The 23,418-nt window shown below is 42.0% G+C and overlaps 1 protein-coding gene across 2 annotated transcripts in view; it reads left to right on the forward strand.

Moving 5' to 3' along the window:
• The window catches only part of TSPAN4 (tetraspanin 4), a 422,638-nt gene that overhangs the window by 15,637 nt on the left and 383,583 nt on the right, over nucleotides 1-23,418 (forward strand). For both annotated transcript variants that reach the window (XM_069965625.1, XM_069965626.1), the window contains exon 2: nucleotides 1,364-1,527. The gene's annotated coding sequence lies outside the window, so the exon portion shown is untranslated. The remainder of the gene's footprint in view (nucleotides 1-1,363; nucleotides 1,528-23,418) is intronic.

Raw genomic sequence — 23,418 nt, forward strand, 5'->3', positions numbered from 1 at the left:
GAGGGCTGCTGACAACCTCGCAGCGGGATGTGCATCTTGCTGCGAGTTTGTCTGCCCATAGAATTTACTGGGCAGGGATCCGCAGCGGATCTCGCTGCTAATACGCAGTGAGAAATACGCTGCATATCCGATATGTGAGAACAGACCCTTAATAAACACAAAAATGTAGTCAACCTCATTTTTTTTTTGTTTGTTAAAAAAAAAACAGATCTGTTTTTTTTTTCTTTTTTATAATGGAAGTCAATGGTAAAACGATCAAAACAGATGCACACATATGCATAGGTTTTTCCTTCCGTCTTTTTGCAAAAACGGATGAAAAAAATGTAGTTTGAACCCAGCCTTAGGTACGTGTGTCTTTTCAGTAAGGGGAAGGGACAAGAGTTCAATTGAAAAATGATTAGAAAACAAAATTGTAAATTTTGTGCCAGCTATGTATTTCATTACTTTACTAAATAAAGTACACATTTGCCATATTATTGGTTAAAATCTACAGTAATACTCCATGTATGGGACGATAAAGAGATCACAGGATGGAGTGTCCTTGTCCTGACTGGACTAAGTGGTGTGGCAGATACATAGCCTCTTCAGCCACTATAGAGTTAAAAAAAAAAAAATAATAAAAAATAAAAAAAAAAAATATATATATATTGTATGAACTGGGGGAACAGACTGATTTATTGGTAAAAAGCATTCCTTGAATGAGGATGAATTCAGAGAGAGCCATCAGTCTTATTTTAGGACCGCCCAACGGACTCCCAAGCCTATAATAAACAGGGATCATAGCGAATACACGTTGTACCGAATCTTTTCCTCATAATATTGTATATCAATCTGCTCAGATCCTCCTGTTCTGTAAAATCATGCCTTTTTATCTACCTGGTTGTACAATGTGACAGGTTCCCTTTAACCCTCTGACATTTTGTAGGAATAATGGCTTTAATTAATATCCTTTATATAGGAAGATACTGATTCTTTGTAACTAATACCTGTCTTTATAGTGTTCTTGTTGTGCATAGGTCACCTCTATAGGGTGAACACACACTGTACACTTGTCCAGATGCTGTAAATTGTTTAGGAGATTTGTATATCAGCCAATATAACCACAATCTATTTGTAACTGTTCTCCATTGCTCCACATTCTACTCCAAGTAATTGTTCATTGAACACCCCTCATTGTTCTGCACATCCTCCCCCATACTTGTATAGAGAGTCCCATTCTTGGTCTATTATAAGGAAATCTTGTAATTTGTGCATTGGAACATTATCCTTGGAGCGCCCAGTACAGCTGCTGGCATTTTGCACTACATCATGGATTAACACTGAAATCTGAGCTTTTCCTTCCTCTACATCTTTTGAATTTCAGATTTCTGTTTTTTGATCGAATCTGTCAAACGTGGAGGATAAAGAAATCTTCTACATTTTGGTCCCTGACAAACTGCGAGCAGGCTGTAAGAGGAATCTGCGTTTGATGTGAAGAGGCAGAGAGTGCCGGAGGAAGAGACATTCGTCAACGAATAGAATAAAGAGGTATGTAAAGTATCAATTTATGGCTTGTTAATCATTCTTCCCTTTTTTTTTTCTTTCAAGCCTAATGCTGATTTAAGGAGAACTCTTAAGATGAATAGACTTTCTCCATTGTTCGTCCATTCATTAATTCTTTTTCTGTCTCTTCCATCACTTTTACAAGTATTTGCCTTTATTTCCCAAGGGTCAGAATAAAAGTTAATGGAGTGATCCGTCTATGGCATACCAATAGACGTGTAAGTGATACTTTTCACGTTAACAAAAACATCCTACTCCTACTTAGCAATAGTTTGTAAAACCCCTCGTTTCCCTAATAAATAGAGGTTGTAGAGAGGAACTTTCCACCTTTTGTAGAGTTTCCAAGTACATTTACAGGTTTATATCTACATCAGGTAATCTGCAGCAATGTCTGCAACGATATACAGTAAAACTTCTCCAGAAAACTCCTTATCCAGACCTTGTGTGGGAAACTTTAAAGGAAATCTGTCAGCGGCAATTCACGCTCCAACCTGCTGCTAGGACTAGGAGACACCTGGTACCAACTTTTGCTTTTTCCCCCCATCCTATACCTGACCCTGCTGGGTGCTCATATCCAGGTGTCATTCAATCAGCTTACAGCAGATCAGGAGCTCGGAAAGCCTCTTTGACTCTTTGTGCTATAGAAGTAAAGCATGTTTCTACATTCTGGAAGCACAGACAGGTATATGAAAGGTACCTTGTGTCTCCTTGACCTATTAGTGGCAGCAGTTTGCAACTTGAATTACAGATATTAGATTCCCTTTAAGTCCACAATGTATTTTCTCTGAGAAGACCACCCTCATAAATGACCACTAGAGATGAGCAAACCTTGATCAAACTGCCTGGAAAACATTCTATGCAGCCTATGGCTGAGTTCACACACAGTATATTTCAGGCAGTATTTGGTCCTCATGTCAGGTCCTCATGGCAACCAAAACCAGGAGTGGATTGAAAACACAGAAAGGCTATGTCTACATAATGTTGTAATTAAGTGGATGGCCGTCATTTAATAGCAAATATTTGCTGTTATTTTAAAACAACGGCCGTGGTATTGAAATAATGGCAGTAATTTACCGTTATATGGCGGCCATCCACTCAATTTCACTATTATGTGAACAGAGCTGTTCTGTGTTTTCAATCCACTCCTGGTTTTGGTTGCCATGAGGACCTGACATGAGGACCAAATACTGCCTGAAATATACTGCGTGTGAACCCAGCCTATGGCTGTATCCATGTTTTCCAGGACTCCCTACGTCTATATCCAACTTCTCAAGCCAACATTAATCAAATTCCACCCACTCAGGTTTGGACACTTAAAAAACTATAGACACCATAATTTTGTTTTAATAAGCAAATTTCTCTAGCCTTCCATGGAACTATATTTTTAACGTATTAGTTTTATTCTATACATGCTCATGGGGTTACGTATTGATCTCCTCTCTAGCACACTGTAAAATTTATGGTTCAATAAGGTTTTATTGAAACAAAATGCGCTATACAAAATGTATACAATATTGAATGTAGGATCCAACAAATACCCATTAAATGCATAAATAATGACTAAACACTTTTTGAAGCATCGATAGTCATATACTAGCAGTAATAATGTACCAATAAGTATAAAAGCCAAACAGGACACAGACAGATGCAATATAGGGAAGTGCACAGAGAAAAAATAGAATAAAGGGAAAAAAATGATAAACCCTGAAATTAAAGTAAGAGGTCAATATAAACCAATTATGAAGGAATAGATGGAGTAAGATACAATACCAAATATGGAATGTCTGGAATCTTTAAAGGTTACCCAGTCACCCCAATAAGTGTCATATTTATCACTTGGCCATAGAGATCATAAAGAGCAGACCAAAAGGGGTACCCAACCCACAGGACTACCATATATGAAGGTGAGTGCCCTCCTCTTCCTATCATCACCAACACTGATCAGAGTGGGACAAAACCAACATTTTAAAGGGGTTATCCAGTGCTACAAAAACTTGGCTGATTTTGCCCCACTCGTCTCCAGTTCAGGTGTGGTTTGCAATTAAGTTCCATTTACTTCAATGGAACGGAGTTTCAAAACCTGCACCCAAACTGGAGACGAGTGGTGCAAAAGTGGCCATGTTTTTGTAGCGCTGGATAACCCCTTAAAGTTTAGCAGGTGTTCTGCACCAGCTTGGGCCTCTGACTTGAATTATGTTTGGCATCACAAAAGAGAGCTTGAGGGCCCATCAAACAATGGATCCATTGACTTTAATGGGGTCTGCTGGGTTTTTGCTTGGTGTAGATTTATTCTACATGATTTAAATAGACACAAAAATGACTTCCAAGATCCTGCATAATCAATAGATCCTGTGAGCTCTGATTCAAGTGTGAACTTACCTGTATGCAGTCAACTGTATAGCCTATAATCCTGTTACCACTTCCCTTTAGCTGCTCCCTTGGTGATGAACATTCTGACATTTTAGTGAAGTCTGTAGTGTTAATAAAGTGGCTGGAGAAGTTGGATGATTAGGAAATAAGTGAGAATTGCTGAAATCAGGTGAAAAACACTTAGACATGTTGTATTCACTTTAATATGGACCAGTGCTTCTCAACTCCAGTCCTCAGGCCTCACCAACAGGTGATGTTTTGAGCATTTTCCATACAAAGAACACCTGTGATAATACCTGATGCACCAAATATAATTATATCACCTGTAAAATACAAAGGAAATCCTTAAATCATGACTTGTTGGTGGCCACGAGGACTGGAATTAGTGAGCTTTTTTTTTTTTTTTTTTTTACGGCATGACTTTATGACATGATAAATTATAGGACAGATATACCATTGGTTTTCAGCTGATGAATTCTAATGTACACTTACATGATGTAATCCGATATAATGCACAAAAATGCCATACCCTGCATGAATAGCTTTGTCCCCTAAAATAAAGTGATAAAGCGTGATCCTACATCATATGATGAAAGAGTAATAGCTGCGCTTTATGAGGCTGTGCCCTAATATAAACCATGGCAGCAGAAGTGATGAGCACGGCGAATGTCCCGCTCAACTACATCACTTATACAGAATAGAGGTCGGTCTGTTCAGTCATCATTACGTCTGTGGCTGAAGAGCAGACAATCAAATGATGGCAGTCAGTGCACAATGTCGGCAAAGCTCAAGCCATCGGGGAGGATGGTGGTTATAGTTACCTCTACTGATAAATGAGTACATCCACGAGGGATTGTACACTGTTATTAGTAGCAGTCGGAGAGTCAGGGACCCATTTATTGTTCCTGCTGATGGCTGCCCTCTGTCTTTCCAGTACTGGTAAAACTGAATCCTTAGGCAGTGGTAACAGGACTGTGGTGACAATCCGTCAGCCATAATGGTAAAACCTCTTATTATTGCTGCCAAAATAGCTGGGACCCTTCTAGACATGGACTTTACAAGACTTATGCTGGTTTTCTTGGGTGCAGATTGTTTTTACTATGTAAATTGCGAGTTGCGGCCTACGCGGATTGGACTTGCTTTTACAGCACATCCCACAGATGATCATTTGGATTGAGATCTGGGGAATATGGAGAACCCTCTGAGCACTTTGTCATGTACTGCGGCACTTTACAATTCTGAGGCCATGTATATATAGACTAAAGTCAGAATTACAAAATTGCCCACAAATTATCTAACGAGTTATTCACTTTTCTGTTTTTTTTTGTTATTGCTGATGGACTGATGTGTATATTCTGTTTAAAATTGCTTTGAGGTTTCATCAGATTACACATAGTTAATATCCTTTTGCAGCCCTAAATTTAGAGCCTTTAGATCTCTGCTTCATTGGCTATTAAACTGCAATATACTCTCTATTAGAGATGAGCGAACTTACGGTAAGTTCGGGATCCCATGAACCTAAATACTCTGTATTTGAATCCTGGTGGCTGGAGAAGATGGATGCAGCCCTAGGACTGCCTTGATAACATGAATACAGCCTGTGGCTTACTGTAAGTTGGCTCATGTATATTCTCTATATACAGTGCTTTATGCAGACTATTGGGGAGATACTGTTCCCTTTTGGACCAACTTCTTCATTTATCATTATAATTTATTTTTAAAATTTCCATTTTTCTTAGAGTGCTGTACATATATGATAAGGGTATAACATACAGAATGTAACATAATATCATGAAAACATGAATACAGTTAATGACAGACTGTTACATAGGGAGAGAGAGGACCCTTTTCATCAGGGCTTACAATCTACACTCTGTTCATTTCATGGGGCACAACTTTCTAGACATTGACCTTATCCAGGACCTAAATGTCCATTCCTCAGATCTGATGAAGGGCCGTTTAGGTCCCAAAATGCGTTATCTAGAACTTTTATTTTAAAGGGATCCGGGGCAGAACCCATCCTACTAATGGATAAAGGATCATATACTTACCCCCTCCTGCCGGACCCGCCGCAGAGACATTGACGCCCACTTTCCTGCAATATGCAAATGAGCAGAGATGAGCCCAATGTTAATAATACTAATACAATGGAGAGGTCTGTTTTTAAGACCCGTGGTGGCGAGTGTTCTTGTATTGAAGAGGGGTGAAGGCTTGGCATTGGCCCCGGCTTAATGATACTGGGTATAGGCGGGGAGATCTGCTGTCAAGGACACACTTGTAGCAATACCTGGGTCTGTATTGGCTCACTGGCAGCAATAATACAGGGTAAAATACAGTTTACTTCTTCCCCAGTGGGGGGCGCAATGCTTAAACAGTTGGTGATTATAGATAGCTTTAAGTACTTTCGGTATAGGCTATGGGCTCCAAACATTTGCAGTGTCCCTGAAGCATGAACAGTCCTTTGTCATATGTATAAGACAGATCTATTTATTGTGACAATTTGATTTAATTGCAAAATTTTGCACAATCTCCAGTCCGCAGCCTCACATAGCAAACCATGCCAGACTTTTTTTGTTTTTGTGCAGTTGTGAAGACATCAAAGTCCATAAGACAATCTAATAATTCAGGTGAATGATCTGAAAATGCATCAGGGAATAGACAGATAGACCAGATGTCAAAACTTCACAAATGATAAATTTCCCCTATTATGTTTAGATTTAAAGTGACAGTTCCCTGTTAAACTTTGCGATGTATAAATGTGACATGATGCTGCAGGGTACGTTCATCATTTAGTTCGGGGACTGTTCATCATCCAGTCCATAGCACAACAATGGTAATTGTCTGATACAACAAATAACCAACCCAGTCCTCGGAAAGATTTCTGAAAGCTGTCCATACAGTCATGGAGGAGACATTAGCGCCACGTCTTCCTAAGTGCAACCATTGTAAAGGAAGAAAACTTGCTATAGAATGTCCTTGAGCTACCTAATGAAGTGGAATAGCTAATAGCTAAGTTGTTTTCTATAGCAGTCAGATATAGATAGTAAACCCCTACAATCTTAGCTTTGCCCAATTCTGTGGATAGGGTCTTCTCCAGATGGGGATACCATTGAGGTCTAGTATGTGTGTGTGTGTGTGTGTATATATATATATATATATATATATATATAATATATATATATACTGGGGCTGCACAGAAAATAGGAACCAACCTATACTTTCCTAACATGCTCCCCCAGAGGATCCTCTTGTGACATGTTTGGCTCCCTTGCTGAACGTGGACTCTTCTTGGCATCCTGCTCAGCCAATCACTGGCCATGGCTTTCCACTTCAGTCACTGATTGGCCGGGCAGGCTGTCACTACCAAGAGGAGTCCACCTCAGAAGTAGTGGCTGGGGGGTGGTAGGTTAATATGGATTGGCTGGTATTTTCTGTGCAACCCCAGCAGTTTATAGTAATAAAAAACTGAATGCCCAGAGTAACCTTTTAAGATTGTTTAGTCCAAATGACCGCTCCTGATCATAGGCCCAAGCATAACAACAAACCAGGTTCAGCAAAAAACACTGATAGTACGGGGGGCTCCAATGCATGTTTGGGTCTCCCTAGTTCCCAACGCTGTAATAAATTACATATCTGTTTCTACGTGAACTGTTTTACCCTGATACAATAACCACACCAAGAAGTTTCCAAACTTTTCGTGTCAAATACTGACAGATTGTAAATCCTTCTAATAGTTCCCATATGTTTTATAATCTCTCCTCTGGGAGGAAATGGGAATTACATTTGTGAACATTAGATGTATATGGTAGGCTTTGTAGGTGGGTTGTGCTTGGTATCTGATAAAACAGGGAGTGGGATTGTTATCCCTCTGACCAGGAAAGGGTTCTGCATAAGTATAATTGACAGCCGACATACATTACAAGTGACTCGTGTCTCATATATCATCCTCTTGAGAGAATTTGTTATTTTTACATTAGTATCCATAACCGGTCTGCGGATACGTCATTCAGTCTTGACATTGCATAAGGCCAGATAACAGAAAACAAGGTCAGTCCCGAATGTTTTATGGCGTTCATTTGGCTGCGCTGCTTGTACGTGGAGCCATTGCTGTCCGTCCCTCCGGCTTTGTATAAATTGTATTTGTTATTTTGTGTAAGTGGACTGAGATCCATTCTACAAAAGGTGTTTATAGTGAAGATCCATTTTCATGTGTGATGGGTTTTATTGAAAGAATTTCTAAACACTTTGCAGGTCATGAACTGGGATTTACATAATTGGACTTTTTATTTTATTTTATTATATTCTTTTTAGAATTCCTCAGTTTTCCATTTAACAGCTGGTGCGTGCGCTTGTCTGTGTTGATATTTTATTTAGCAATTATGGTTGACGCGTGTAAATAGCAGAGTCGAGTTGTCATATTTATGGGCGTATTTGAGAAATGGATCTTTTTTTTTTTACGCTTTGATGCCACATAAATTACTGTTCAAGAATTTAAAGGGGATGTCTCATAAAAAGAGATGAACGTCATAAAGCGGCCACCCTCCTCCGAGCCAGAACAGAGAGATGTTTGTGTATTAGATCGTGCCATGTAATACAGAATTCCCCCTGCAGCGTTAATGCCTGGCTGACCCCCAGCAGAATCAGCTGCCTTCTATGTCCTCTTACAGAATATTAGATCTTGAGAAGATAGTTTGTTTGTCTTAAAGGTACAAACCCACTTGACGTATTTGCTGCGTGAATCAGTCTTAAAGATAAGCAGGCAAAACGCAGGTTGGCTTTATACGATTGTTCTGCATTAAAATACGCAATTGCGTATTTTTGAAGCGTGAAGCTTGTTGTTAGCAAGGCATCAGTTGTTAACAACCTGTGTGAAAAACGCATGTAGCTTCACGCTTCAAAAATACGCAATTGCGTATTTTAATGCAGAACAATCGTATAAAGCCAACCTGCGTTTTGCCTGCTTATTTTTAAGACTGATTCACGCAGTAAATACGTCAAGTGGTTTTGTACCCTTATGGTGCGTTCACACCTACAGGATCTGCAGCTGATTTTCTGCAGCAGATTTCATTTAAATAACTGAACACAGCATCAAATCTGCTGCAGATCTGCTGCAGATCCTGTAGGTGTGAACGCACCCTTAAGGTATATTTCCATCTGGATATTTATGGTATATGCCACAAATGTCTGATAAATAATTCCAGCTCTAAGATGTGAACCCGTCTTGAGATTGAGGGCCCGTCCAACACCTTCCTGTCTAATGTCGGGAAGGCGCAAACATCTGAACATGCTATTTTACACAGTATACATTACTTCTGTAGGGGGTAATTGGAGTTTCATAAACTCCAGCACCGTAAGAGTAAGGAAACAGTGTAGCCCATGGTTCTGTGATGTTTGCCAACTCCCAATGAGCATTACGTAGATTGTGTAAAACAGCTGCCTCAGCTGTTTTTTGGCTTTTAAGCCATCTCTGGCAACCACAGGCAGGTTGGGGTTGTTGGGCAGACCTTCAGTCTCAAGATAGGTTCAGGTCACACCCCTATCAGATGTTTATGGCATAGCCTGTGGTTTCAAGAGTTCAAGAGACTTCATGTACAAAAAATACATTTGTCTTGGTCGCGCTGCTGCTAGAGACAGAATTCTCCTAACAACAGGCAGTAGACAGCAGTTTGCAGGGAAGTGGGACACTTTATGGCAAATATTTAAATAGGATGTACCACCAGTTCTATGCACCGGAATCGGCCAATGCTCAAGCACTGGAGGCCGTCCGGCTGCCCCCAGTGGGAGGGAATTCCCTCCCCTGTATGACGCGGCTCCCTTAGAATGAATGGAGCCGCGTCATACAGGGGAGGGAATTCCCTCCCACTTGGGACGGGCCGGCCGGCTTCTCCGTGACGGCGCCGTTCGACTCGTGGGTTTAGATTAAAGAGGATGCTCCTGGTGGTACATCCTCTTTAAAGGCTGTTTTTCTGAATGAAGCCGTTTTTGGTTTATAAAGCAATGCGCAAATATGTTACAATTCACATAGACAATCATGTTATTGAAATGAAAGTCATCCTTTGAAGTCATCTGGACTTATAAAAACATAACTGATTTCTTGCAGAAACAATGCCTATGTCTATCATTTCATCTGTCTCCAGCATCTCCATAAAGAATAAATGCACATGCGTGGCCCATAGCTGCTTTCAGCAAAATTGTGGGATCCCCATACTCGAGCGGTCGGACCCCCCACGATTCCTTAGTTATCCCAGTCCTGTGGACTGCGTGGTCAGACTCTATGGTAGTTTGCTGCCCAGAGAAATAGATTTCTGATTATAGGAATCTGTCACTATCTGATCATAGTGGAAAAAAAAAATCTAATTTTCAGTTTTATTGTAAAGATTAGTTATGACTTTGCCATGGGGAATTTCATTACAATAAAACTTTAGATGCGGATTCCTATTGAGCATGGAGAGGAATTTTAAAGGTCATTACTGGCTGCAGTGAAAGTGTTAAGTTGCACAGCTAGTTGGCTTTAGGAGCGGATTACACAGCGCTCTGATGGATGTCCTGTCTCACTCTCTACAGATGATGACTCTGTACTGTCTTTTGACTCTAAGCTTTAACGTCAGTAAGATAAATCAACAGGATCAAAGCGAGTTATGCGTTAACATGCAATAGAAATCCCTCTCTTCCCTCCCTGCTGGGTTCACCAATACTGTACAACTTCTGTCATCCCTATAATAGGGATATTTTCTTGTTAAATCCTCCTATTGTCCTCCGCTGTAAGTACCAACTAGCGGATATTTTTCCTGTTTATTATTTCTTCTACATTTATTATCTCTGATCATCCATTGTCCGCTTCATGGTAACCTTTGTTTTTTTTTTTTCTCTTTGACTTCTCTAAACATTAGAAATTCCTGCAGAGGTAGAAAAAGTCTGTTTATGAGAATAAAGGCCCATGTGAATGTCATGAATCCTGCTTTATAACATGTCTGTGATACCTTTTGTGTGATTTCAACATTTTATTTTCTCCATTAAAAAAAATATATATTGTTGAGCTCATTGTTCCTTTGAGTGGGCATGGGAATTATCATTAATTCTGTACACATTGTCCTGCCATGTAATCCTGTAGTGGTCACTGTAGGGCAAAATTATGGCTAAATACTTGGAATAAACGTTGAAACTTCATGAAACTGATTACTGGTACTCTTTTTAAAGACAATGTCCCAGCACTCTAAAAGATAAAACATATCCTCGCTCCCCATACATAAACACAGTTAGTCAACCCATCACATCCACTAGCCCAGACGTGCCGGAAATCGCCAACAAACAGGCAAGAAATCGTATCAGCACCTAAAAATAAATATAAAGCTTGACTTTTAATGAGCGATTTCTGACAGCAGAACAAGAGGAAAAGCTGACGCCCATGCGTTTTGGGCTCTTACTGCTTTTAGTCATGATTTCAAGAGCAGAAAGTGCCAAAAATACGTAAGCAACAGTTGCCCTTTGTGAAGTCTTGGGCTGTTCTGCTTTTTGAATACGCCTAATAAAAGGAGGTTTTATATGCTTGTTTAGGTGCTGGGCCTCAACCACATGCGGTGGTTAAAACATAGAACCAACTATGATCATCAATTACCTGATCATCCCCTGTAATTGGTGGGAAAGGTGCTGTGCCCCCAAACTGCCTGAAAGTTAAGTACCAGGGAGTCACTAGTGTAACTCTGGGAAGAGAAGGGACAGTCGGAATACTCTTTACCCCAACAGACAGATAGGATGGCCTTAAATCCACCTCTAAAACTTGGGCTTCTACTCTTTGTACCTCAATGCTTTACAGTGCCCTCCTACTACTTTAGGAGTCACTGTCGTTTTTTTTTTTTTTTTTTTTTTGCAGAAATCAATAGTCCAGGTGATTTTAAGAAACTTTGTAATTGGATTTATTAGCCAAATATGCCATCATCTGCATTTAAAAAGCCTTTTCCCAGGTCCCCCCCTCCCTCCTCTTTTCCATTCACTGTAAAAAATCAGGAAATTGTGACTTGTTGCATCAGACACAACCCTGTTTGTTCTAGGGAGAGGGGAGGGGGGAGGAGGAAAGAGGGACAGCAGAAAGCAGATAACAGAGGATTAAAGGGGACAGCTGTAATCAGAGGTCAGAGAGGTCAGTGGTGACTGTCAAAGGAGATAAGGGGTGATGTATTTGTAGATTTAACTCTTTGTTGTCCTGTTTTGGTCTTTTATTTAGCTCTGTCCATAGGAGAACAATGAAGACAGGGGGGAGAGCTTCAAACTGCTTTTTCATGATAAAAATGCATTTTGCGGCTAATAAACCCAATTACAAAGTTTCTTAAAATCACCTGGACTATTGATTTCTGCAAAAAAAAAAATTCACGACAGTGACACTTTGATTACACATTGCGTAGAAATAAAAGCACAAAAGTGTATGGGAAGACGATTCTAGCGTGCATCATGCTTTTCCCCTGAAAATTTGCTCTCTGGTGCCACCAAGTCAAACCCTGACTCCTTAAAATATGACCAGGGACTAGAATCTCCCCTCAAAAAAGAGTTATTTTGCCTCTTGTCAGTACAGGGCAGAGTGCTGGCTAGTAATGTGACTGAGGGGATTACTAGCTGAGATACCACCACCACCCCCCCTTGGGTATTGTATATAAGAATGTAAATGGCCCTTAGACAGCCCTGCAGTTCCATGTCACCCCTTACTGTTGGCAGTCTATGGAAGTGAATATTTAAATAAAAAACGAATCATTTATTTTAATTAAGTTATAATTAAAGCAATGTATTGGCAAACCATTTTACTGTTGCAAGTATATAGAAAACAATAAAGAGCAAAAATCTAGTTTTTACCTTTCTGCACACCCCCAGTGTCCTTCTACGAGTCTCCGGGTTCCCCGCTGATATCATGTCCACTTACAAGATGGACTTGTCTCAGACAGCTCACTCAGCCAATTACAAACTGAGACGGACATCACCATGGCCAGTGATTGGCTGGGGGGCTGTCACTGCAGAGATGAGTCTGTATAGGAGGTGGAATCATTCAGCAGGGAAGCTAAAGACCCTTCGGAGGACACCAGGGGAGCAGGGAAGGGTAAGCATAGCTTTTTTTAAAAAAAAAAAGTTTTCTATATGCTTACAGTATATAAATAGCCAACAAATCCTCAATGGGACAAAATAGAATTATTACTGTCACACCTACTGGTACCAGATAAGTCTCGGGGACGATCCTGGATATCTGTTTTAAGATTCCTTCAGAGTCATGGAAAAGGTTAATGCATTCTGGGTCAATAGTTACATTATTTCGCTGGTACGTGTCCTGATGAATTTTCAATAATTCAAGTGTAATAGCTCCTTTATTTTTCCCCCTTCATCTTAAATGGTGTAGCCCTCTTTTGTTTTCTATTTTTTAATTTTAGTGTTTTGTCAAATGTCCTCAAAATATTACACGTCAGAATGTTCTTGCTATAAAGATATCTCCAAACAATAGATGTGTTATCGCTGCGTTCTGATGTCTTAATGCACCCATTCTATGGAGATGAGCGGTGCTACATCACTGCCACTTATCTCTCTCTCCTCCGGGAGTAGTAATGAGGGCAGACGACTTCCAGCCATTAGGAATACCTAATAACCACCATCTAGCAGCTGATCACATGAGGTGTCGTCATGTGTAGTATAGCTTTCTGAAGGGGGAATAGGCTGTGTTTGGGACCTTCTGGTTGGTAATGGGTGAGGGCATTTTGACTGCTGGAACACACAGAGCATTGCAACTTGGTATGTACTGACTGATCAGAGAGCCCACCCTACCTACAGGTTGTTTTCTCTTACATCTTGTGGATGTGTTAGTGTCATTTACCTGGGAAGAGAGGGTACCAGGCTGGACAATGGAAGGAGGACAAGTTGGTGAAGGCAGTGTCATACTTTGCACACAGTTCTGCTAAGATTGGGCATTCATGTGAATGTCACATTAGCATGTAATACCAATAGAGATGAGCAAAGCGAATACATCAAAGCAGTATTGGCTGCAAATTTTTCGTAATTTGGTAATAAAATTCGCTAAACATGGTGGCTGCATTACACACACCCAGCACTATATATACGCTTCATGAAGGCTGGCAGTCAGCGGCTGGCCCCCAGTGTGGCAAAACCCCCTCCCCCCTGTGACACGGCTCCATTAGAATCAATGGAGCCGCGTCACAGAGGGTAGGGGAGATTGTCACACTGGGGGCTGATGGGCCCGCCTCCAGGGAGGGCCGGCGCTCTGGGATATACCGGCACCGTGTGTGGGAACTGGGCAGCGGTTACTATCATCCGCACTACTATCATCGTTAATGAAAAAAACACAAAGGGGAATAAATTTATTCGCAAATGGCCATTTTGCAAATAAATATTCGTATCTGCCCATTTTCCGCCCGGTACGCCAGAGGAGCGGGGAGGGGGTGGAACGGGGGGTGCGGACTTGGGGTCTTCCCAATTCATCTTTTTTTTTTCCGCTAAAAATAGTCAGGAAACCTACTCCAGCTCTGAGCTGGCGTAGGATTCCTGGCGCGCGCACAGGTGGGCATGAGATTTATCTAGAGCCAGTACGCCTCTACATAAATCTCCGCATAAATCGGAGCTGCGGGGACATTTTTAAGTCCGGCGCAGAAAACGCTGGACTTAATAAATGCCCCCCAAAGTGATTTACTTAGTGGTACATTCCCTTTAAAGCAGCTCCAAGGGGATGTCTCACCTCCAGTCTGTATGCCATAGATTGGTCAGTAACCCAAGCCTTCTAGCGTGGGCAGCTAAATGGCATTTTGCATTTTCGCCCAGCCTGGTAACAGCTAGTTAATGTTGTTATTACAGTGTTTGCATGGTAATTACTATCCGGCATTAGGCGTGGAACAAATGTGAAGCTGTCAGTCGGGTGAGGAAGTGAAGCAAAGTCTGAGTCTCACTTCTGTAAAGCTTTGTCAGTGAGATTATAGGGTAGCGTGGCTTCATTTCCCAGCCAGCTGATCAGCTTTCTTGCCGCACAGCGCTAATGTTTATTCGCAACTCATTGCTGGACTCTGCACATGTATATGTCTGCCGCCATCTGTGTGTTTGTGTAGCTGGTTATCTCATCGTATTAACATGGCACTTGTCGCATTCTGTGTCATGTTTACTTGTTATTTCTTTGGGAGTTGTGTAATACTGCAGAAAATCTATTGGTGTTGTCCCAGCAGTGTACGGCAAGCTCTGTCTGAAGGCTAATGGCTCTATGTTCCTCCCTAATAATATAATGCATACAGTCACATAGAAAGTTTATAAAGATATAAAGATACCATGGGATGTGAGAAAATTTGTCCCAATCTGCCATGGAGATTTTTTATTCTTATTTTTTTATAGCTGTACAATGTTTGGAGGGCGTTTTGCATGCACAACACATTTATGCCTCTTAAGCATCTCAGTATGATTTAGGTCTGAGTTTTTACTTGGTCATTCTAGATCATTCTTTTATAGATTAAGAGTGCCTTCACACACACCGGATCCGCAGCGGATTTCACGCTGAAGATTTGCAGCCAAATCTATTGCGGATCCAGTGTAAGTGCATCCCTATGAAAATACATACGCGTAGCGGGATTGACATCCCGCTGCATGTATGTAAGTTAACCCTCCGGCGGCCGGAGCATACTTCACCTCCTCCCCGCTACTGCTACTGCTTCTGCTCGTCCCGCGCAGTCAATAAGTGCGCTGCCCCACCACCCAAAGCAAGCCGGAGCGGAGAGGAGGTAATGAATGCTCCGGCCGCTGGGGGGTTAACATACATACACGAGTATGTATTCTCATAAGGAGAACACCAGATCCACAGCGGTTTTCGATGCAAATCCGCAGCGTGAAATCCACTGCGGATATGGTGTGTGTGAAGGCACGCACCAGGGTTTTTTTAGAACTTTTTTTTCTTGAGGATAGGCCTTCAATTTCTGATCAGTGGCTGTCCAAACACCAGCACCAATGCCAAGCAGCATTATGTCTACTGTGTGCACAGCGAACAGAGCCGGAAGCAGACGGCTCCGTGCATTGTGCTATGTTTAGGGTCATTGTCATGTTGTTAGGTCCATTTTTAGCAGCGCGCCAGTCTTTTGCAAGATGGTCTGTTGTTTTCTTCTATCGCCTTCTGGTACAGTAAAGAACGCATAGTGGATCCCATTGGTGGGGAGCTGTCCTGTCCCTGATTCTGTTTCTACTCACTTGCCATTTTAACACTATCAAAAATTCAGGTCCTTTTTCCTCCTATGCCCACTGTCTTATATGATTGCAGTCACATATACCCATAGATGTAGTGTGCGTAATGTTACATATAATGGTCATGTGAACACACGCTCTAGTAGATGCAGGAAGGGACCACAAACATTTACACTTAATTACTTTGTTGGTAATTAACATTTCCTAAACATAAAAAAATAAATAAAAATCCAGACAGACACACTAAATATATACTTCTATATAGCAGAAGTCCGGCCATTTGAAATATTTTCCATTCGACAGGGGCAACATAACAAACATCACAACTCTCCTCTCCCCGTACTGTAGCTGCACTTGATTGCTACCCCAGGACCTTCTTCATGACTCGGTTGATGGACTGCCTGCTCAGTCAGTCAGTGATTGGGACAGGGCACTGCTGCAGTCACTGATTGGCTGAGCGCGCAATACATCAGCCAGGCATTTTCCGTGACATCCTCTTGACATTATCAAAAGGGGTCCTGGAGCCTGTGAACTGGTGCTTCGCGGGCATAGGGAGAGGTAAGTAATAATTGATTGTTTATGTTGCCCCCTACCCCTGTCGGCTATGGGATTTTTTAAATGGCCAGACTTGAGCATTTAAAAAAGTCAAATGACAATATGCAAAAGACTTACTTGATGGGCAGTAACGCAAAGGCCCAAACCAAAACTGGACTTCTCCTTTAAAGCAGCCCTGTCATCACTTAAAGGGATTTTCAGGGATGGTCTCTACCAGGGGGTAGGGGGGTGTTCCTCAGCATGGCAAGTGCCCAGGGTTTGTTAGCCCACCTCCTCTTGGTCACAACCACTGTGCTTGCTTGAATACACCAATCTTACCCCTTTAACTGACAGATGCTAGGCCCATTCATCACGCAGAGACAGGTGTGTTTGTCAGAGAGGAGTTTAAAAGGGTATTCCGGTATAAGAACATTGTATTTAAATAAAACGATCACCCTAAGATATATAACTTGCTAATAAAGTGTTATCACAAATAGCACGCCAGAAAAGAATACACCACTAAAAAGAATACACCACTTCCCACAGGACATACAGCAGCTGATAAGTACTGAAAGACTATTTGATTTTTGATAGAAGTAATTTACAAATCTAGTGTGGTTCAAGATACGGCGCTAGCCGTTTGGCGAATAGTAGCTCGCTGCTAAAGGATGCTATATGGAGGATGCTATATGGAGGCTGTCCCTTTTTTCTCCAAATGCTTTTGGTTTCAAAACAAATACTATGCGTGCATCCAGCGCCACTACCCTAACTCTGATGGTCATAGAGTACTTAGATGAAGTAGCACTTACTTGATACCCATACACAACCGGATCAAGTAAGTGCTACTTCATCTAAGTACTTTATGACCATCAGAGTTAGGGTAGTGGCGCTGGATGCACGCATAGTATTTGTTTTGAAACCATAATTTTCAAATCTGTATAATTTTCAGATACCAGTTGTTTTAAAAACGTGTTGCCATCATTTTCATCTGCATTTGTTGGAAAGTTACAATTCACTTCAAAGCATGTAAACACAGCCTTTAGTGTGAAGTATTAAGGGTGTCCCTTGATAAATTTCCTATGATTTTTTTTTCAGCCCTCTGTCTTATAGGAGGGCAGGATTGAAGCACATTTCACCATGTAAAATCCACAGCAGACTACAGCATGTCTCATCCACAAGCTGTGGACCTTTGTACACAGATATATGAGCTTGCAGGGTATGTTCAGCATGCTGCAAGCTCACTCTATTGCAGATTTGTAGCAGTTTCAACATTTTCAGTAAAATCTGCATGGCTATGCTTTGCTATGCCTATGGCTATCTCTAAGCTTTCCTGGACTCCATAGGGCTTCATTCAACTTCTTCAGCCACCGATATTCAAATGCCGAACGATCGGACTAGGGAATGCTCCAGTTCAGTTTTCGATCAGCTAAATGAGCACCAGAGGATCAGTAAGGCTGGGCCACAGGGTGATGAAAAATTATGGCAAAATTGTATTTGAAATGTAAGTCCTGTTCCCTATAGGGAAGGAAGCCACCCTGCAACCATTGCAAAAAGTGCAACGTGATTTTACCAAGCTTTACGGTGAATTCTCTTCCAGCCCTCTCTTCTGTTTCATGTATCTGTTACCTTCCTTGACTCTCTTAATAGCTCGCATTACCTTGCCAAACAAATCTATGTTAACCAGTTCCCCCTGGGTCATTGCGCCTCACCATGAATGAGTAGCAGGTCTGTGTCTATCATAAGATGCTTCACCTATCGATCTGTGGGGAGGGAAGACGTGTGCTGAATTCCTTTATCTCTACCTGTCTCTAGTCTTGTAGAAGCTCTTCCCCAGAGAGCTTCTTGCTGACAATTAGAAGCTTGCTTGGCGTTATCAGTGCTCCGGTATCCATCTCGGTGTCTTCTGAATAACTCTTCTCTTACTGATGTGCATAACATGCAATTTATCCCCAGCACCATATTCACCTAATCTTGTCCGACTCCGAGCACAGGCTTCTGCAGACAAGATGAAAAACCTCATCCTGTAGCTTCACAAAATTACTTTTTGTTACTTAGACAAATACAACTTATTGTCTTCTACTTCATCTTGGGCTATGTGTATGCGCTGACCAGCTTGGCAATATCCGTGATTTATTTCCTTCCTTTTGTGTATTGACAACAAGGCAGATAAGCAGAAAACTGAGATTCTGGAAAGTGCAGCAGAAGATTAGAGTACATATGCTTTAACGGGGGAGAAGCACTTACAAAATACATTTCCTCGAATTGCTTTGAAATACAATGCCACAAGATATATGTCACGTCCAGGGCTTGTTCATGTTACAGCTCGGCCTGATCGTGATGTGGTTTAATTTTGGTTGAAATCTGGATAGTTGGTCCTAAAGGCTCCATAAGCTGGAGTGTAACAAGTAATTACGGAGTCCCATATCAACATTTGGAGAGGGGTTGAACTCTGTTATAATCAGCAGCAGCAGCCATCGGGTTCGGAATATAAAAAGTCTTCAATTATTTTACTCCCCAGTCTGTGAGTGATGTAACACTAATAGGGTCATACACTGCACAATCCCGTCATAAAGCACACAGTGATGTCATAGTACCATGATAATTCACACAATACTTTGCACAATGCACATAATGTCACAGCACTGGCATATTATAATGCACAGAGCAATGTCACAATCTCATTATAAAGCACACAGTGATGTCTAAGCATTGCCATAAAGCACACAGTGATGTTACAGCATTGTCATAAAGCGCACAGTGATGTCACAGCATTGCCATAAAGCACACAGTGATGTCCAGCATTGTCATAAAGCATACAGTGATGTCACAGCATTGTTATAAAGCACACAGTGATGTCCAGCATTGTCATAAAGCATACAGTGATGTCACAGCATTGTTATAAAGCACACAGTGATGTCCAGCATTGTCATAAAGCATACAGTGATGTCACAGCATTGTTATAAAGCACACAGTGATGTCCAGCATTGTCATAAAGCGTACAGTGATGTCACAGCATTGTCATAAAGTACACAGTTTATACAACTCTCAACCATACTCCAGAGATAATGTATGTAGTCATTACAGCTGTGGAGTTGGTAAGTTGCAGCTCTGACTCCAACTCTGACTCCTGCTCCTTCATAAATGATACCAGTTGAGTTATTTATCACACTGGCTCAGCAGCTTTTTCCTTATGTCTTACATGATCCTGGGGCGACTTCTGAGGGAATAAGACAAAGATATAAAGCAGATTCTCCTGTGTGTGCAGTGGATGCAGCCAGTCTCCAGCCTCTATGTCCAACTCAGAACTAGAGTAGATGGAGCAGGTGGTCTTTTTTTCTACTGACAATCTTATATGTTTCTAACTAAATATTCACCATACACAAAGACAAACTGCTATGCCACAATACCAGATACCTGTGATACAGGGGTCAGCCATAGTGATATACAGGGTTCACACATAGTGATATAGAGGGGTCACACATAGTGATATAGAGGGGTCACACATAGTGATATAGAGGGGTCAGCCATAGTGATATACAGGGGTCACACATAGTGATATACAGGGGTCAGCCATAGGCCCAGATGTATCAGCTCTCTGTCAGCATCCAGGCTCCCGAATTATTGCGTCTCCACAGGAACTACCTGCTCAGCCAGTCAGTGACTGCAGTTGTGTCACGCCTCACTCACTGATTGACATCACAGGATCAGGATGTAGAGGCCTGGGGTCTGGTAAATAAGACTTCAATCGGACTTAAAGGGGTACTCTGGATAAAAAAAAGTTTTAAATTAACAGGTGGCAAAAAGTTATACAGATTTGTAAATTAATTCTATTTAAAAATCTCAAGTTTTCCAGTACTTTTCAGCTGCTGTATGTCTTGCAGGAAGTGTTGTATTCTTTCCATTCTGACACTGGACTCTCTGCTGCCACCTCGGTACGTTTCAAGAACTGTCCAGAGCAGTAGAGGTTTTCTATGGGAATTTGCTACAACTCTGGAGGTTTCTGACATGGTACTGGAAGACTTGAGATTAAAGTGATACTGTAATTCCCTTGAGGGTGCAAACACACGTAATGGAATTCGCAGCGAGAAATCCACTACGGATCCCTTGCCTGATAGTTTCTATGAAAATACATACATTGGCATCCCGCTGCGAGTATGTATGCGATATCCCCTCTAACTCCCTCACCGGCCGAAGCATACATTACCTGCTCCTCCCTCCGGCTTGCTTCTGGGGTTCCCGGCTGAACTTCCCTGTCAGCCAATTGGTACGCTGCCCCGCCACAGTACATTGATTGGCTGAGTGGGTCATACAGACGCCGGGAGCCGCCAAAGCGAGCCAGAGTGTGGAGCAGGTACTGTATGCTCCGGCCGGTGGGGGGTTAAGGGGGGCTGCTGCTTACATACCCGCAGAAAACTAGAGCTGAAAGAAAACAAGTGTTATACAGGTATAAATCGAATGTGCAGCATCTAAGCTTGTGGATGGTGCGGAGAACAGCACATAAAGTAAGGGGGTGACAATATCACTTTAAATAAACAAGAGGACACAGTGAGAGGTTAGTTGGGGGAAAGATCAGAAGCAATGTGAGAAAGCATTATTTTACTGAAAGAGTAGTAGATACCTGTAACAAACTTCCAGCAGAGGTGGTTGGTAAATCTACAATAACTTTAATTTAATTTAAACACGCCTAGGATAAACATACATTTATCCTAAGATAATAAGAAAGAAAATACTAAAAGGGCAGACTAGATGGACCCAGTGGTCTTTTTCTGCCAACAATCTTCTATGTTTCTATCTTTCTAAATAAAAGTTAATTACAAATCTATATAACTTTCTGACACCAGTTAATTTGAAACATTTTTTTCTCAGAGTACCCCTTTAACTCTGGGACCTCCGCTAATACTGTACAGCTGACCTGGCCACCCGTGTATGGAGCGGTGCTGCAGGTCTCTGCACAGCTGACTAGGTGGGAGCAATGCAGTGCAGACGCCACTACACTGATTCAGGATTTCATTCTCTGGATCCTTGGGAGACCCAGAGGTGGAGCCCCTGCTGATTACTTTTACTACTGCTGAAATGTTTCTTACTGTACCTGTTACTAGGAGGAAGCCATTTTTCTATTCTTATGTAATGAAGTGCATCTGGCATGCGTCATGGAACTAGGATTTTGGTTGCATAAAACTTGACTTGTGGTGGGGTTCTTAGATCTGCAGTATGTCAGTTGTTCTTGCAGAATTCATCCTTTTTAGCATTACAGCAAAATCCACCTGTAACATCTGCAGATTTAAAACAGATGTTAATGGACTTACACTTCCATCATGTCTTCCACATCTGTTCACCACTAGGTGCAACCCCACATTCATTTAGATAGACCTCATGCACTTTATAACGTGTGTATACTGTGTATAATATATTACGAGCATAATTCGGTCTGGGACCGTGCTTGTAATCCAAATCATTCTTAAACCAAAGCAAATTTTCCCATAACAAATAATTGAAATGCAGACAATTAGTTCCACACCCCAAAAATAATGATTTTTAATTATGAATAACATGTAAGACAAATGAAACAAACATTTTGAAACCGCTGAATATGTTATATTATAAGTTACTGTATAGTAATACAGAGGATGGGAAACACAATGGCTGCAAAGACTGCAGGGAGGAATAAGCAGGGCAGATGTGGGCACAGTATAGCAGCGCTCTCTGACCGGGGAGAGAGGGGTTACAGCTATGGAGAGATTACCTCCACAGTCCTGTCCCCTGATGTAAGCCCCAGCCTGAAGTGAATCTGCCATGATTTCAAAGGTGAGGGAGACTTCCTGGGTCAGAGTACAGTGTTGTAGACCCCGCTATGCAGACCATGTCTCTCCCCCACACACCCTCCCACCCAGTACAGGGAGCTGTTAAACCAAAGCAATGCTCTTTCACTAATGTGAGCTGTGAGCTCTTCTTGCAAAACGCTCTTAAGTTAGGGGCCTATTCCACGGAGCGATAATCGCTCCGTGGAATAGAGAGAACGATCAGCCGATGATCGTTGTCATCCGCTGATCGTTCATTTAGGTTCAAACCTAAAATCATCGGTCGCCACCCACGCATTGCTACGTGGAATAACTGTGAGCGGCGGGCAACCAACTATTTCAAAACATCATACATTACCTGTCCTGGCGCAGGTCTTCTCCTTCTCCCGGTCCCGTGCCGCAGCAGCTTTGGAGCGGCCTGTCTGAGCTGACAGACTGCTCAGCCAATCACTGGCCGGGACCATTGATTAGCTGAGCGGTCTGTCGGCTCAGACAGGCCGCTCCGAAGCTGCTGCGGCACGGGACCGGGAGAAGGAGAAGACCTGCGCCTGGACAGGTAATGTATGAAACAAGGGCTGCAAGGACATCGGTAACGGAATAGGCCCAGTAAACGAGGGGCGATCTAGCAGATCGGCACTCGTTTACATCGTTGATCGGACCCTGCTCAACCCATGGAATCGGACCCTTACTCTTAAACCAAGGTACCACTGTATATAGATGTATTAGTCATACCTCCATTCTCAAACACATTCGATTCTGAAAGGCTGTTCCAGAACAGGGCTGTGTACACGTCTTAACTTACTGTAAAGAAGCCTAGATTCCTATCATACTGACAAGAATCCCGCTCCAAACGGATGTCCCCCAAAGCAGAGAGAGAGGCAGGAGCGGGCGGCTTTTTAAACTTGCCGCGCCACTCCTGCTTCTCTCAGCTACTGGGAAGACCCATTTAAAGCAGGGATTCCTGTCATTATGTCAT

Source organism: Dendropsophus ebraccatus, chromosome 4 (genome assembly GCF_027789765.1).
Source record: "Dendropsophus ebraccatus isolate aDenEbr1 chromosome 4, aDenEbr1.pat, whole genome shotgun sequence".
In the NCBI taxonomy this organism is placed as follows: Eukaryota; Metazoa; Chordata; class Amphibia; order Anura; family Hylidae; genus Dendropsophus; species Dendropsophus ebraccatus.